Genomic DNA, 15,053 nt, shown 5'->3' with positions numbered 1-15,053 from the left:
TGAACTGACTTTCTTTCTCCAAGCAAGTCCATGGGCAGGGGCAGAATCCATTCAGCTGGACAGCAAGCTCTTCAAGGCAGGGACCTCGGGCCCCAGTCACTGTTGTTCGGTGACTTGTCTGCACCAGCACAGATGGCACAGAAAGGTTGCAGAGCAGTCACACTGGCCCCCGCTGGGAACTGCAGGAGTCTCAAAGCTGGCAATGCCCTGCCCTTCCTTCCTTCACCTTCAAGAGGCATTCGAGGGTGGTTAGGTAGCAGGCGTGGGGTCGGAGTGCAATGTTCCACCAGAGCAGTGCAAGCTGCTTTCCCCATCTCTGGACTGGTGGGGCAGGCTGTGTTTATGTGGTTGTCTGCACAGTGCTCTGTGCCACTAAGTACCATGTAAACAACCATAGTAATTCCTAACAGGGGGCCCAGGTCAGCCCCTGGGTAATGCCCTGGAAGCCAGTGGAGTTCCACTGGGCATGAATCCAGGCTTGCGAGTTTTAGTATTTCTTCCATTCACAGTTGGTGGTCTCAGAAACTGTGGGTTAAAAGTTCCCATAACCCTGCACAGAACAGTGAATCTTTCGCTGCCCTCTGACCCTTCTGAACAATGTAGGTAATGCACATTCAGGAGGCCTCTCTTGATCTACTCTACCAACAGAGTTACGGACACCTTGTGAATGGGGGTTGTTCGTAACACTGAAATGCTCATAACTCTGAACAAAATCTTATGGTGGTTCTTCCAAAAGTTTGCAGCTGAACATTGACTTAGTACAGCTTTGAAACTTTACTGTGCAGAAGAAAAATGCTGCTTTCCCTTTCTTTTTAGAAGTTTACTCTTAACCCAGTGCTGACCTGTATTTTTTTTTTTTTTTTGGTCTCTGCTGCTGCCTGGTTATGCACTTCCAGTTCCAAATGAGGTGTGTGGTTGACCGGTCAGTTCATAACTCTGATTGTTCGTAACTCTGAGGTGCTCCTGTATAATCGGAAAGAGGGGTTGCAACAACAGACGTGTCTAAGATTGGGCTGTGATGTGTTCACTTTTTCTAGGCATGGCATCATAGCTTGGCTGTTGTCAACATGGCTGTTGGCACTTTGGAGATACTGGCAGTGAGAGGGTCAAATTCTTCAGTTACAGTGGGGTAAATTCAGGATGAGTCCATTGACTTTAGTGGAATTACTCCCGATATAGTCTCATCAGGGCTAGCCTCCGACCGAATGGCACCCCAGGGAAGCGTCTTCGGTGCACCCCCTCTCCATTTGTTAAACTTTTAAATACCTTACCGCACCCCAGCCTGATGCCCCCAGGCCGTTGCCTCGGTCGCCTGCCCCTAAATCCGGCCCTGAGCCTCATGTTACTGAAAGCATAATCTGTCCTGGTGTATTTCCAACTCAGACCCATCTCTGAACGCATTAATTCTTTGAAACTGCAACATCTTTCTATACCAGAGTAAATCTCTTGTGACAGGTTGTGAGCTGGTGTCAATTTTGCCTTGATTTAACAATGCATTCTGGGAACGAGTTAAAAGTATGTGGCATCTGGCCTGGGGGACGGAGGAGGGGGAAAACGGGGCAGGAAGAACGTTGCTGACGTACTCCCTAGCCAAGCTAGCGTTCAGAACCCACTTCCTAAGACACTTGTATCTATCTCATCAGGAAATGACAGGGGGGTCTGAACAGCCCGCTCAGCTGTGCGCTGTCCCATCCAGGGCCTCCTTTCCTAAAGCAGCTACGGCTTTTTACAGCTACCATAGCCAGAATCAAAGGCGGCCGCTTCCAGCCTTCAGACTTGTCATTTTATTATTCAACTTAAATTAAAAATGTCAAACCAAGCAAAGGTGTCAACCGCTAACGGAAGCTGGAAAGTAACGCCCCACCTTAGCTGCTCCCTCCAAGCCAAGGATTACAGGAAGGGGGGGAAAGGCTGTGGTAAACTTGACAGCCACTCTCCTGGTGCTGGTTTGTGCAAAGGAAAACCATATTAAGTTGACAACGGTAGTGAGACTCAAGCCCTAGTGAGCTGCAAATATTTCTCCTCAGTTTATGTTCAACGAGACCCTCTCCTTGCTCCCCCACGCCCTTCTTTTTTGTGTGCGGTTGCTGCAAAGCCTGGTCATGCCCTGGTTCCATGAAGGAGGGGGGAGACATGTCTGAAATGTGTACAGGCTCTGTTGCCTGGAGACAGGAGGAGGCTCCTCAGGGCAGTGAGCCGAGCCTTTAGCGGCTTCCCATACAGGGAGTCGGACTCCGCAGCATAAGAACAGCTGTGCAGAGCGACAAGGCTGGAGCAGGCCTGCCACCGCACCACTAAGAGGAGGCTAGGATGCCATAGGCCCAGCGCTTATGCATCATAAGTCTAGGCAGAGTAAGCCAGAAAAAAAATGGCCAGAACGCTAGGTTATTGCTGACGGTGGGCAGCTTTACAGCCGGGAAGGTTTGTACAGCGTTGCCAACTCCCATGATTTTCGTGCAAGTCTCCCCCTATGTGGTGGCTTTCTCGAAATCCCAGCTCCTGATTTCAAGTAGTTCTCCTGATGATCACTTTAGATAAGCTATTACCAGCAGGACAGTGGGGTGGGAGGAGGTATTGTTTCATATTCTCTGTGTATATATAAAGCCTGCTGCAGTTTCCACGATATGCATCTGAGGAAGTGAGCTGTAGCTCACGAAAGCTTATGCTCTAATAAATTGGTTAGTCTCTAAGGTGCCACAAGTACTCCTTTTCTTTTTGCGAATACAGACTAACACGGCTGTTACTCTGAAACCTGTCGTGAGAATCTCGACTTTCATTTAAAAAAAAATAAATAAAAAAGAGCGAGTTTCTAGTCTTGGTGATTGTGGCGAAAAACTTGAAAACATCAACTCTAAAGGCTCAAAACCTGGAAAGTCCATATAAAGAATCCAAAGGATTTATTTTTTCAAAGATATTGTGATTTCGGGAGACCTGGCTCCTGTTGTTTGAAGACTAGGGGTTACCAAGACTGCATTATTTGTACAGCCCTGGAATCAAGGAGGAGCAGTAAAGGCAGCAAAACTCCTAGCTTTCCAAAGGAAAACGTTTTAAGATCACCCTTAAAAATAGGAAGAACAATACTGGTGTAAATGCAATTCAACAGAAAGGAGCCAAGGCTCAGATCCTCAAAGGTATTTAGGTGGCTAACTCCTGGGCATTAGGCATCTATATATCTTTGAGGATCTGGGCCCAACTCCTTGAAAGTTTTGCAGCTAATTACTGCAAGCAGAAAGACATAAAGATTAGCCAAGAGACCAATGAAGAGCGTAGAGTTGGCGCGGGGACATGTATGTGATTAGACTGCGCAAATATGTAGGAACTGCAGTCTTAGGGTTACAGGAATCTCCATTTTGATCTTCCTCTTCGGTGCAGAGGTAGCCAGTGTAATTGCCTGTATGAAGGAATGATCTTCAAGAGATTAGCAATGGGGAAAAAATGGTGCAGTTGTGTTTTTAATAGGCACACGCAGGGGGGAATAGCAATTTTGAAGTGTCAGGAGTTTGTTAGGAATCATTTGAAATGGCTGCAATCACTAGCATGATATGCTATTAAGGATGGTACGCAAAGGATCTGTCCCCTTTGAAAATGAAGGCAAAACTCTCATTGACTGAAAAGGGAAGAGGGGGCAACAGCAAATTTTGCTAGGAAATTGTTCTTTTCTTTCTAAATTCTTGTTCAACTTCCTGCAAACTCCCATGGAGAAGCGATTTTAGCTTTAAAAAAAATTCAGGGCTTTTTTTAGTAGACTCCATTGTCTTGCGTCTTCCTTGTTTTATCAAAGAGATCATTGTTTTGTTATTTTGAGCATTTTTTGTTTGCTGTCTCTTTCATGAGAAATCCTGCATAGTCTGTGTTGCGGACCCTCTCCTGCTCGCCAGGAGTCTGAATTCAGCTTACGGCAAGGTGACTCAGTGCTCCGCTACTATCTGTCAGCTCTGGCAGACTCTGCAATTTCCTTAATCTTCCAATAAGTTTCCTCCCGCAACAACTCTGGGTCCTTTACTGGAAGGTCAAGCAAACCAGAACCTAGAGAAGAAAGTCAACAAATTCTTCTGGTTTCTTAGGATATGACCTTCTTTTCCAGTCTATAGCCATTCTCTGTGGCTGTCACAGTTATGTTCTCAAATTACGTACAAATTCAAAGGAAGTGGCCTTCAAATTAATAGCTTCCTTCATACTGTACTTCCGCTACAACTATAGTGGGTCTAGCGTATTCTGTAACTACTCATGTTGAGTGGTAAATAGATAATTAACTATTTGGACAACTGTAAAAATTTGCCCTTGAAGTATTCACCCAATCTTTGCTGACCACTTGTAGGTCATCCAGGATTTAACCAGCAATAACTCAGGTCCAAGAAAGAACAGCCAATTTCTCTTTTCAATGCATAGTGCCAAATGATGTATGCATGTGCTAGGAGGGAGAAAATGGTACAGAAAGTCCACTAGCATGAGTAGTTACAGCATACACTATGCCTGCTATAGGTGAAGTGAAGTATTAAGGAAACTATTTATTAATTTGAAGGCCATGGTCTTGTAACGTGGATGCATTGAATTATAATATGCAGTGGAGGGAATTTTAGTTTGTTTCCCAATATACTTATTAAAAATTATGTCCAAGTATTTGTTCAGAGCATAAAGACAGTGGGCTCAATTCATTCTACTGGGGCCAGCAGTGGAACCCAGAATTTGCACCCAGGGCAGCGGAAAGTCTGGTGGGAGAGAGGACTGTTGGTATAAGCTGAGCCCAACCTCTGCTTCTCTGGGGAGCAGGAAGCCAGCTGGCACAATCTCTGCACTGGCAGGCCCAGTGCTGGAAGGAGGAGGACAGGGCTGCCAGAGGTATGCTGATTTAGAGCCTCTCCAGGAAGCCCTTCTCTGCTGAACGTTTTCAGATCCCCGGCCAAAACTTCTCCAAGGAGAAGCCCTCAAGGAAGGGCTGGGGCAGTACTACCACTGATCTTCCTGATGGGTGAATTCCTCTCTCATGTGCAGCTGCCTCCGGTGGCATTGGAAGCATGGAGTTGGCAGCACCTTATTCTGCTGGGGGTGAATTGGGCCCTTTGTCATAATAAAGCCAGATCAGATCTGGGAGCATTCGCAACTGTCTGTTCTGGCTGCAGGTGGTGGTGATATTGTGCAATCCGCCGGCTGTTCATATAAACCCAGCACCTGACTTTGTGCTATTACATATTTTTTCTGGGCTGAATAAATTACCACTGGACATCTGTAAAACACATTTGTGTGACTAAAAGGTTGATAAAGACATGATGGGTTAGCTCCAGCTCCCCTCCCGCTTTAGCCCAAGGGTAAATTTCTGTGATGGATCCTCTCCAGTGACTAATGGCATTCCAGAATTAACAAAAGGGGAAAGAAGCATTTCTCTCTGTTTCAGAGTAGCAGCCGTGTTAGTCTGTAGCCGCAAAAAAAAACAGGAGTACTTGTGGCACCTTAGTGACTAACACATTTATTTCAGCAAAAGCTGTCGTGAGCTACAGCTCTGTGTTACCCATTAGTTTCTTGAAGTTTATGCCAAACAAATTCTCTCACTGTTAAAGTTGTTTTGTAAGTGGATATACCTCGGAGAACAAGGCAATTATGAGTGTGGGGAAACTGTCTCCAATGGTTTCCATTTTTATGGCCTTGTATATATCAGTGCAGTACACATTTATTAATAAATGTGCTTTCTGATTGCTAATCCCCATAGGGATGAATTTTTGTTTTCCCTCATTCCCTGTGTCTGCAAAACTTACTCACATGTTTAGTTTATGCACTGCAAATAACCCCATTGATGTCCATTGCACTACTCACATCGTATAACGTTACGCTCTGACATCTTTACAAAATTGGGACCTTATTTTTCAATTTTTAAAAATTGTGTGTAAGTAAAGAAAAGAGAGAATTTTATCCAAAGAATATATAACACATTCTGCTCTCCCTTTCACCAGAGTTAAATCTAGACTCACTCGATGGACGTCAGTGGAGTCACTCTGGTGTAACGGAATGACATCTGATTATGAGGTATCTGCCTAGCATCTGAACAGAAAAATAATACTTTGCCCACATAGATATCTCAGTACTAATGTAAGCTAAATCAAAACACACTGAACTGTGTCCATGCAAAGAGATTTCACGGATATAGTTAAAATTGGCTAATCTGTTAATTTCTTTTCCCATTTAAAAAAAAAAAAAACGACCCTCCCATGTATGACCATAATCAAGAAGGGAAGCAGGCATTAGTTGACAAACCAACATGTACCAAGTAGATTTGCTGGCAATGTTTAGACTTTGTCAGTATCTCAAGTATATTTCTGGCATGATACTGTGCTCTATTGGGGTCACTTAAAGTCAGGGATAGAGACCTGGTAGGGAGGGAAGATGGAGGGTAAGATTCAGGCATATTAACTTCTAGGCCAGACCTTTTTTTTTTTTTTTAAATTAATCTGAGATTTGGTTCAATCTGGTCCAGTCCAAAAGAGCAGAGGAAAACAAAACTCTCAAGAAGTATTTTTATGAACCCTCGTGTTAAACCCAGTAGCGGGAGAAGGATTGATGCCACCATAGGCAGGGAATTCAGCCCATCTTTCTCATCAGCGTTTTAACCTTTAATACCCTTCCAGAGTATCTGCGAGTTCCGATTTCTCCAACACTTAGGGAACTACAGTAACCCTGTTAAAACAAAGCACGAATGACATTTTTAGTTACTGACTTTTTGTTCCAGACATGCAGGATTTCCAGCAGTACAAGTTCCTTTCTTGGTTAGAGATGCGAGGGTGGCTGATGCGAAAGAGAGAGAAAGGCAGAGAGTGGAGTTGCTCTAGCTGAGGCAGGAAGGACACTTTTGTTGTTATAATAAGTTATAGCTAATGGGGATTCAGCCAGCTCATCTGTCCTCTAATAGCTCACTTGTTTGGACTCTTCAGCCATGTTTTTGAACGCCTGAAGATTGCCCTTAAAGGGGTCTGTGGCTAGTGCTGAGCTGAGATTGCTAATTGCCAATCAGGTTATATTGAAATACGTGGGGCCAGTATTGCTCCTGTGCTGGCTTTGAGACAGAGGGGAGCCAGTTAAGGGGGTGGGGGACTAGTATCGCTCTGTCACAGGCTAGGGCAGCCTCAGAGATTCCCTAAGCTACATCCATGCTGCACTTAAGATCATTTGTATTTCGGTAATATTGAGACGTCCTTGTCATCGGCCGTACTGAGTTTATGAGGCCCTGCAGGGTGCCAAATCACTGGTGGACAAGTCTGACTTGGCCACACCTCTCCCATTCCTTCCTACTCTGGCCTGTCCTGAACACCCGGTACAGCAAGGCTAGGGTGACCAGATAGCAAGTGTGAAAAATCGGGATGGGGGTTGGGGGTAATAGGCACCTATCTAAGGAAAAGACCCAAATATTGGGACTGTCCCTATAAAATCGGAACATCTGGTCACCCTAAGCAAGACGGTGGCCCTTAGCTGATGGAACACCCTCTGCCTCTGGGGGAAGGGGCCTGCTGCAGGAAGGATATTGCTTGGAGCGGGGGTGGTATCCTCTCTGCTCTACAGTCCCTTTGTGCTAGCTAAGGTGGGGCACAGGGCAATATTGATTTGACCCCTGGAGGCCTGATTCTGTTCTTACGCTGGTACAACTATTGGCTTCAGTCAGCAGTAACTCCACAAACCACTGGGTGTAATGGGGAGCAGAATCAGGCCTTGGATGCCAGTCTCTGTTGCATAGCTGTGAAACACATCTAAAACAATGAGAGCAAAAATAGAGACCAGAAATGTGTAATGTATCCAAGGAACTAAGCAGTGACACACTATATAAAATGTTATTGTTCAACAAACACTGTGTCTAGTAAACTCCATTGACTAGTGTTCAGCAGCTCGGGAACTTGGAAACCCCAATGCCTGCTAAGTAAAGAAACAAAAAGCAGAGCCACATGATGATACCAAGCAGTACAGCTGGTTTTATTTTATAAGATATTTGACTTTCCATATTAAACAAGGCTGCTTAGAGTGTATGAAACACATGGGTTTGGGGAAAAGGTGACCAAAGTTCCAAAATCAAATCTCCCTGGATATGTACAGTCATTAAAAGTAAGGGGTGTCCTTACGCTTCTAACTAGTTACTGTCGCATCAGAGCAGAACCCACCTCACTGGCTAGGGCAGCAGGGAAAGCTGTTATGATTATACCAGTTGCACAGCAAGGCCATGATCCTGAGAAGTGCTGTTAAGAGCCACACTGTGCCATGGACTTAAACCGGAGCTGAGCAGCTCTGAAGGTGCGTCCATAAGGATTCCTTTGGGGAAGGACATTTTGGGCCTGTGAAGTTCAGAACACTTTTATGGACTTCAATGGGAACTGAAGGTACTTAGCACCTTGCAGGATTAAGCCCTTAATCTTATGTAGCAAGCAGAACCGCTCTCCAATCTTTACCAATGCACATTGGCCAATGCAACGTGTTCCTGACCATATTCAAAGATCTCTGACCCAATCTCTTCTAGCATACCCCTAGGACACCTCAATAAACGTATACAATGGCTCGAATGAATGCTTCTTGCAGGGCAGATGTTTGAAACTGTCATCTTGTTAGATCTCTGATTCAGTTGCTAATAGCTACAGAAATCCCTGCTACTGGCTTTACCCTTTAGGCCATGCTTTCTTTTTGCATTTTTGGTATATTCGAGTGTCAGAAAACTCCCAAGATTTCTGGACTGCCTCCAGGACTGGATTTGGTCCATTGGCTTCTCAGTGGAAGCAGCTGAGAGTATGAGATCACAGCACTGGTCTACCCATGTTGTCAAAAGCTAGGACGTCACGTTTGGACAGACAAAGTTCAGAGGTGCAACTTCTAGGACTAGTGACGTGTGCGAAGGTGGCACCCTTAGTTATGTTGACAAGTTTGCTAGGAAAAAAAATCTGAATTCACAGGTGCCTCCTTGTTAAACCTGTACACACCCAATGTATCGTTGTGTATTCTGGAAATAGGCCCATGCTGCAAAATTTGGATTCTGTTGCAGCTTTTGTACACTCAGAAGTTTGGCTGTTTGTATGCAGGGGTGTGAGGTTGCCCATTATCCATATAGAGGGCTACTTGAAAAATTCCAGTCCTGCTCCAGTTGAGATTTTGAACAACCGCAAGGTTTGGGGAATGTTTGAATCCAAGGCTTTCGTTTCAAGTCTAGCGCTTCTAAGAATATCAGAATTCACAAAGGATGGATTGAGAATCATACCATTTTAGTCTCCAACCTATTGTTTCCTTCTGGTGACTTTTTCCTCTACGTGCAGCTGCGCTGGCAGCATCTGTCAACAGTTTTAAAAATACCTAAGTGATGTTTTATTGTAGGGGTTTTTTTTTGTCCTGAAAGTAGACCATGATTTTCTCTGGCAAACCCTGCTGTAAGTAGCCTTTGATGATTAACAAACCAATTTAAACAGCAGCAGTTGGCTTAAATTTTTGGAGAATTTTTGGCACACTGAATAGTTATAAGAAGAAAATCTTTTCTGTCTCTTGGACGTAAGTAATAACACATCCTTACAGATGTGGATTAATATGGCAGAGACAAAAATTAATTCCATGGAGAAAGTCTCACATACACAATGCCAATCAGTGTGTTAATTAGGCAGCATTTCTTGGTGCTAGTTTGAATGCTATACCAAAATGATCACAAGCTACTGCAGCAAACAGATTATTATTGATTCTGTGTTTAGAAACCACTGCTCTCCAGATAGCTGTCAACAGATTAAAGCCACAAACAGAACAGCTTGTTCAATAAGGTGAAGACATACGTGAATGACAATTGCTATTAAAACAAGGAATAATGAGTTAATACTTTCAGAAGATTAAATGTATTTTGGTGGTTTAGGAACAGGTGAGAGTGACAAGGTGGGTAATGTAATACTGTTTATTGGACCAACTTCGGTTGTGAAAGAGACAAGCTTTTGAGCTTACACAGAGCTCTTCTTCACTGCATATAGGAATAGTGAGATCAGTCAGACTGTGGGATATTAAGGTAATTATGGCTTGAACATTTGATGCATTTGAGCTAAAACGAGATCACTGCCAGTAAGGGGTGATGTATGTTCAAACAGTATAAAGCATGAGTAATTTCATCAAAGTCAACAGTTACATCTCTTCAGTCAAAACTGACTTCCAATATGAGTTGCCCCTCACCCCCATTAGGCACTCTTGAAAACCCCACCCTCAAAGGCATGTGGGATCAGAATCAGGCCCAGAAAGTATAATGTTGAGTCCATCTTGCTAAGCAAAGAGGACCTAGGAATTCCTTTCCAGTTCTATTGCATATGATGGTCTATATTGGAAGGCCTTCAATTTGTCCTAGGGTAAGCAGATGTCCCGATTTCATAGGGACAGTCCCGATATTTGGGGCTTTTTCTTGTATAGTGTCCTATTACCTTCTGCCCCCGTCCCAATTTTTCACACTTGCTGTCTGGTTGCCCTAATTTGTCCAGGGTACTCGGTATACTGTAATGGGACTTTTTTTTTAAAGCAAAATGTGACTATTATTTGTTTAAAAATTACCTTTATTTATTGACAGAAATACTTCTGTCAGGCCCTTAAAATACTTGCTTTGAAAGTCATGAAAGGCCAAAGAGAGATGCTCACAACCACTGAAAGTACGTGGCCCAGCTTCTCAGCTGGTGCTAATCTGTGGGAATGTGGAGTGGGTGTAGAGAGCTGCCATCTTGTTTTTAGGTGGCAGCTTTTCAACATCCTTCTGCACTCACTCTGCAGGTTACTGCAGGTGGGGCAGGCCCAGAACTTCTGAAAACTAATACCCTAGCCCATTGGCCAACAAAATAAAAGCCCTGTGGAGTTATTAGCCTGAGGTATCCTTCAGGTAATGACAGTAGATTCTGCTTATTAGCAACATGGGTTGCCAGCAAAAAGTTGCCATTATCCGGCAGTTGCTAATAAGCGGAAGGCAGGCTTGTGAGGCAGCAGCCAGGGAAGAAAGCCCTGGCAGCAGCCCTGCAAATCTACCTGAGGAGGGGGGCTCCAGTGGGGTGGGGGGCTCTCTATGGCGTTTAGGGGACCCATGGGGCTGCATCATACTACTTCCTGGACTCTTGTGACTTCAGGGTTCAGCCTGTTCCAGCGCTTCTGTTCCTGGTTGCAGCCCCCCTGGAGGGTGGAGAGCACAGGGAGAGGTACTAGGCAGCTCTGCCCACAACCTCCTTTCTCATCTGATGGCCCCTTACCTCCTGGTAAGTCCCCGTGCACAGGCAGAGACATCCCAGTGCTTCCTTTCCAGGCAGCTGCCTCGTGAACCTCCCTGTATGTGGGGCCTGTATCCCCCCCAAAAGTTGCTAATAAGTGGCCTGCTGCTGTCAAGAGCGGAATCCCGTAATGTTGGAGTTAATGGGAGGGGAGTGGTTCCCAACCATACGTTGCCATGAACCAGAAGTTGCTAATATCAGGACTGCTATTAAGCAGAATCTCCTGTATGTTGCAAAGGAAGGTAGGCAAATATTCACCTCAATTCTAGCACCCTACCCTCCCCCCTCATATCTCCCTAACACCTCATCTGATTTGCTTCCCTTTTGCAGAAGCACTGCATAATGTACTGTACTCCCCTTTAATCCTGCAGTCGAAAACAAGAAATCTCACATCTTTCCCCTCAGCTAATGCCTCATCTGTCAGCGTTGTCTATTCCTGGGTTTTGCAGCAGGAGATCCAAGAACGCTTTGAGGGATGCCTTTGACCATGATGTCACCCTGGGCTCTTAGGATCAGAACTCCCCTTTCAACTGCTTGGCAGGGCGGCTGGTAGGAGTCATTCCCCAAACAGACAGAGACCACAGAAGATCCTAAATGCAGAAATGCTTCTTAGAAAACTAAGACAAAAAACCCATTAAATAAAAATGAGTGTTATAAAAGCAAGTGTAGTTTAACCCAGGCTAGTGGCTTAGCTAGATAAATTCCAGGCTAGTAAATAATTCAGAGAATAAGACTCTTTTGTTCTGCATTCAGCCACGTCTGTTCTTCACCCTCTGATATGAACATCCCAGACTCTTCAGCATTACTCCCTTGTTTTCTCTCTGTCTCCCCCTGCTATCTCCCATTACCTACGCACCATGGCAACAGTTCCCACATCAGTTACCTTGCTTAACTGATTGCCTACCCCTTCCAAGAGACATGAAACTCCCCTCCGTTGTTGTATATCCCTTCCTGCACATGTAGATTGGAGCAATGTTTAATCTAATCATGCCATTCTCCTGTTTGCTTAGGCTGCCCTCCATATACAGTACTCAGGGTGTCATTGTCCAGAGATGTAAGGGCTCTGTCTCACTTCCCCACCTAGTAATCATAAGAACATAAAAATGGCCAAAGCGGGTCAGACCAAAGGTACATCCAGCCCAATATCCTGTCTTCCGACAGTGGCCAGTGCCAGGTGCCCCAGAGGGAGTGAACCTAACAGGTAACGATCAAGTGATCTCTCTCTCCTGCCATCCAGCTCCACCCTCTGACAAACAGAGGCTAGGGACACCATTCCTTACCCGTCCAGGCTAATAGCCATTAATGGACTTAACCTCCATGAATTTATCCAGTTCTCTTTTAAACCCTGTTATAGTCCTAGCCTTCTCAACCTCCTCAGGCAAGGAGTTCCACAGGTTGACTGTGCGCTGAGTGAAGAAGAACTTCCTTTTATTTGTTTTAAACCTACTGCCCATTAATTTCATTTGGTGGCCCCTAGTTCTTAGATTATGGGAACAAGTAAATAACTTTTCCTTATTCACTTTCTGCGCACCACTCATGATTTTATATACCTCTATCATATCCCTCCTTAGTCTCCTCTTTTTCAAGCGGAAAAGTCCTAGCCCTAATGCCAGTATATCCTTTGAGATGAGGAGACCACATCTGTATGCAGTATTCAAGATGTGGGTATACCATGGATTTATATAAGGGCAATAAGATATTCTCTGTCTTATTCTCTATCCCTTTTTTAATGATTCCTAACATCCCGTTTGCCTTTTTGACTGCCGCTGCACACTGTGTGGACATCTTCAGAGAACTATCCACGATGACTCCAAGATCTCTTTCCTGATTAGTTGTAGCTAAATTAGCCCCCATCATATTGTATGTATAGTTGGGGTTATTTTTTCCAATGTGCATTACTTTACATTTATCCACATTACATTTCATTTGCCATTTTGTTGCCCAATCACTTAGTTTTGTGAGATCTTTTTGAAGTTCTTCCCAGTCTGCTTTGATCTTAACTATCTTGAGCAGTTTACTATCGTCTACAAACTTTGCCACCTCACTGTTTACCCCTTTCTCCAGATCATTTATGAATAAGTTGAATAGGATTGGTCCTAGGACTGACCCTTGGGGAACACCACTAGTTACCCTTCTCCATTCTGAAAATTTACCATTTATTCCTACCCTTTGTGCCCTGTCTTTTAACCAGTTCTCAATCCATGAAAGGATCTTCCCTCTTATCCCATGACAACTTAATTTACGTAAGAGCCTTTGGTGAGGTACCTTGTCAAAGGCTTTCTGGAAATCTAAGTACACTATGTCCACTGGATCCCCCTTGTCCACATGTTTACTGACCCCTTCAAAGAACTCTAATAGATTAGTAAGACATGATTTCCCTTTACAGAAACCATGAGCTGAATTCCAGTACGATGGTATCACACACAAACAAAATTGTTTAGCCTCTCCCTGTCCAATAGATTTTCTTCAAATGTTATGCAATGAGACATCTCTTGCAGGCTATCTGCTCCAAAATTCCCTACACCATTCCCATGATCCATTACTACAGAGACCTGCAAAACACTGGGGATGGATTACACCCTTTTCTTTTTGCTTTAGAAAATCTACAGGTTAAACCTGTTAGGAGTATCTTATTGGCTAAACTGACTACTTGCTTCACTAGGTTAATAGAAGAACTGGCTCAGGAAAAAAATAGGAAATGGTCCAAAACCCAACCCATAATTCAAAAAGAACTGAACGCAAGTTCTTTGTAGGTCTGAAAAAGTCTATATGAACCTTTCCCAAACCCTCCAGAAAGCTCACTTCTGCTCTGAAATCCATCTGAGGGTTCCAGGTGGTCTTGGTTCCTGCTCTGCTAGACTGGCTAGTGTCTTCATATCTCACAAGTTCTGGGACTTCCCTGAGGTCAGAAGAGAAGCAATATATTTGGAAGCAGAGATCATTTAAGGAAGCCCTTGAGACTTTGAGGTTTGACTACAGCAACTGGCCCAAAGCCAGCAGAGAGAGGACCAGACCTGCAGAGACTCCCCAGTGCGACATCACCAAATGTAGCAGAACTGCTGAGCGCCAGAGAGTCTGCTAAGGATCAAAGAAAGACGTGTGGGGTGGAGGAGACAAGCAATATTGGGAAGAGGGAAAAGGAGCTGGTTGAACTGGGAGAGAGATTGGGGGTGGAGGGCAAAAGGGGGACTTTGAATGGGGATTGGGGTGTGCTTTCAAACATGTAGAGCTTGTCTGATCCAAAGCTCTATCACCGCCAAGTGACCCAATGTCTGGTTACCAGATTAAAGAGGATCAAATGTCAAGTTGACCTCATTTAGAAGATAATATGTATGTCTAGGTTTTCAGAAGGGTGGGCATGCAAAAGCAGGTATGCAATTTTGTGCTTAATTTTCACCTGAAGTTCAGCCCAGTTGCACGTACAATTCTGGTAACCGCATAAGCCAATTAAGCATCCAACTTTGGGTGCCAGTTTTGCTCATGCAATTGCACCCACAAACCCTCCTGAATGTCTGCTCCCCTCTGCCCTAGATCACGTTGTGTGTTACTGTAAAACGTCTTTCATCAATGCCCCAAAAACACCTTTCAAATAATTTCATCACTCAGTTGACATCCAACCCAATGCCAGTGTTGTGGGGGAGTGGTATTTGTTTCTTTGAGCAATGATCCGAATGACCTTTTTCTCTTACCAATCACTTGAACGTCCCTTCTCAGCTCTGGCATTACGAGGGAAAGGATATGCTAGGGTACCTTATCTGTGTAATGCTCTAACTATGTAGCATCTATTAGCATTAATAGGAGTAGGTGTAATTCTCTGCCCATGGTACA

Source organism: Lepidochelys kempii, chromosome 7 (assembly GCF_965140285.1).
Source record: "Lepidochelys kempii isolate rLepKem1 chromosome 7, rLepKem1.hap1, whole genome shotgun sequence".
NCBI lineage: Eukaryota > Metazoa > Chordata > Testudines > Cheloniidae > Lepidochelys > Lepidochelys kempii.
The sequence above is the reverse complement of the archived record's forward strand: the minus strand, read 5'-3'. Positions refer to the sequence as shown.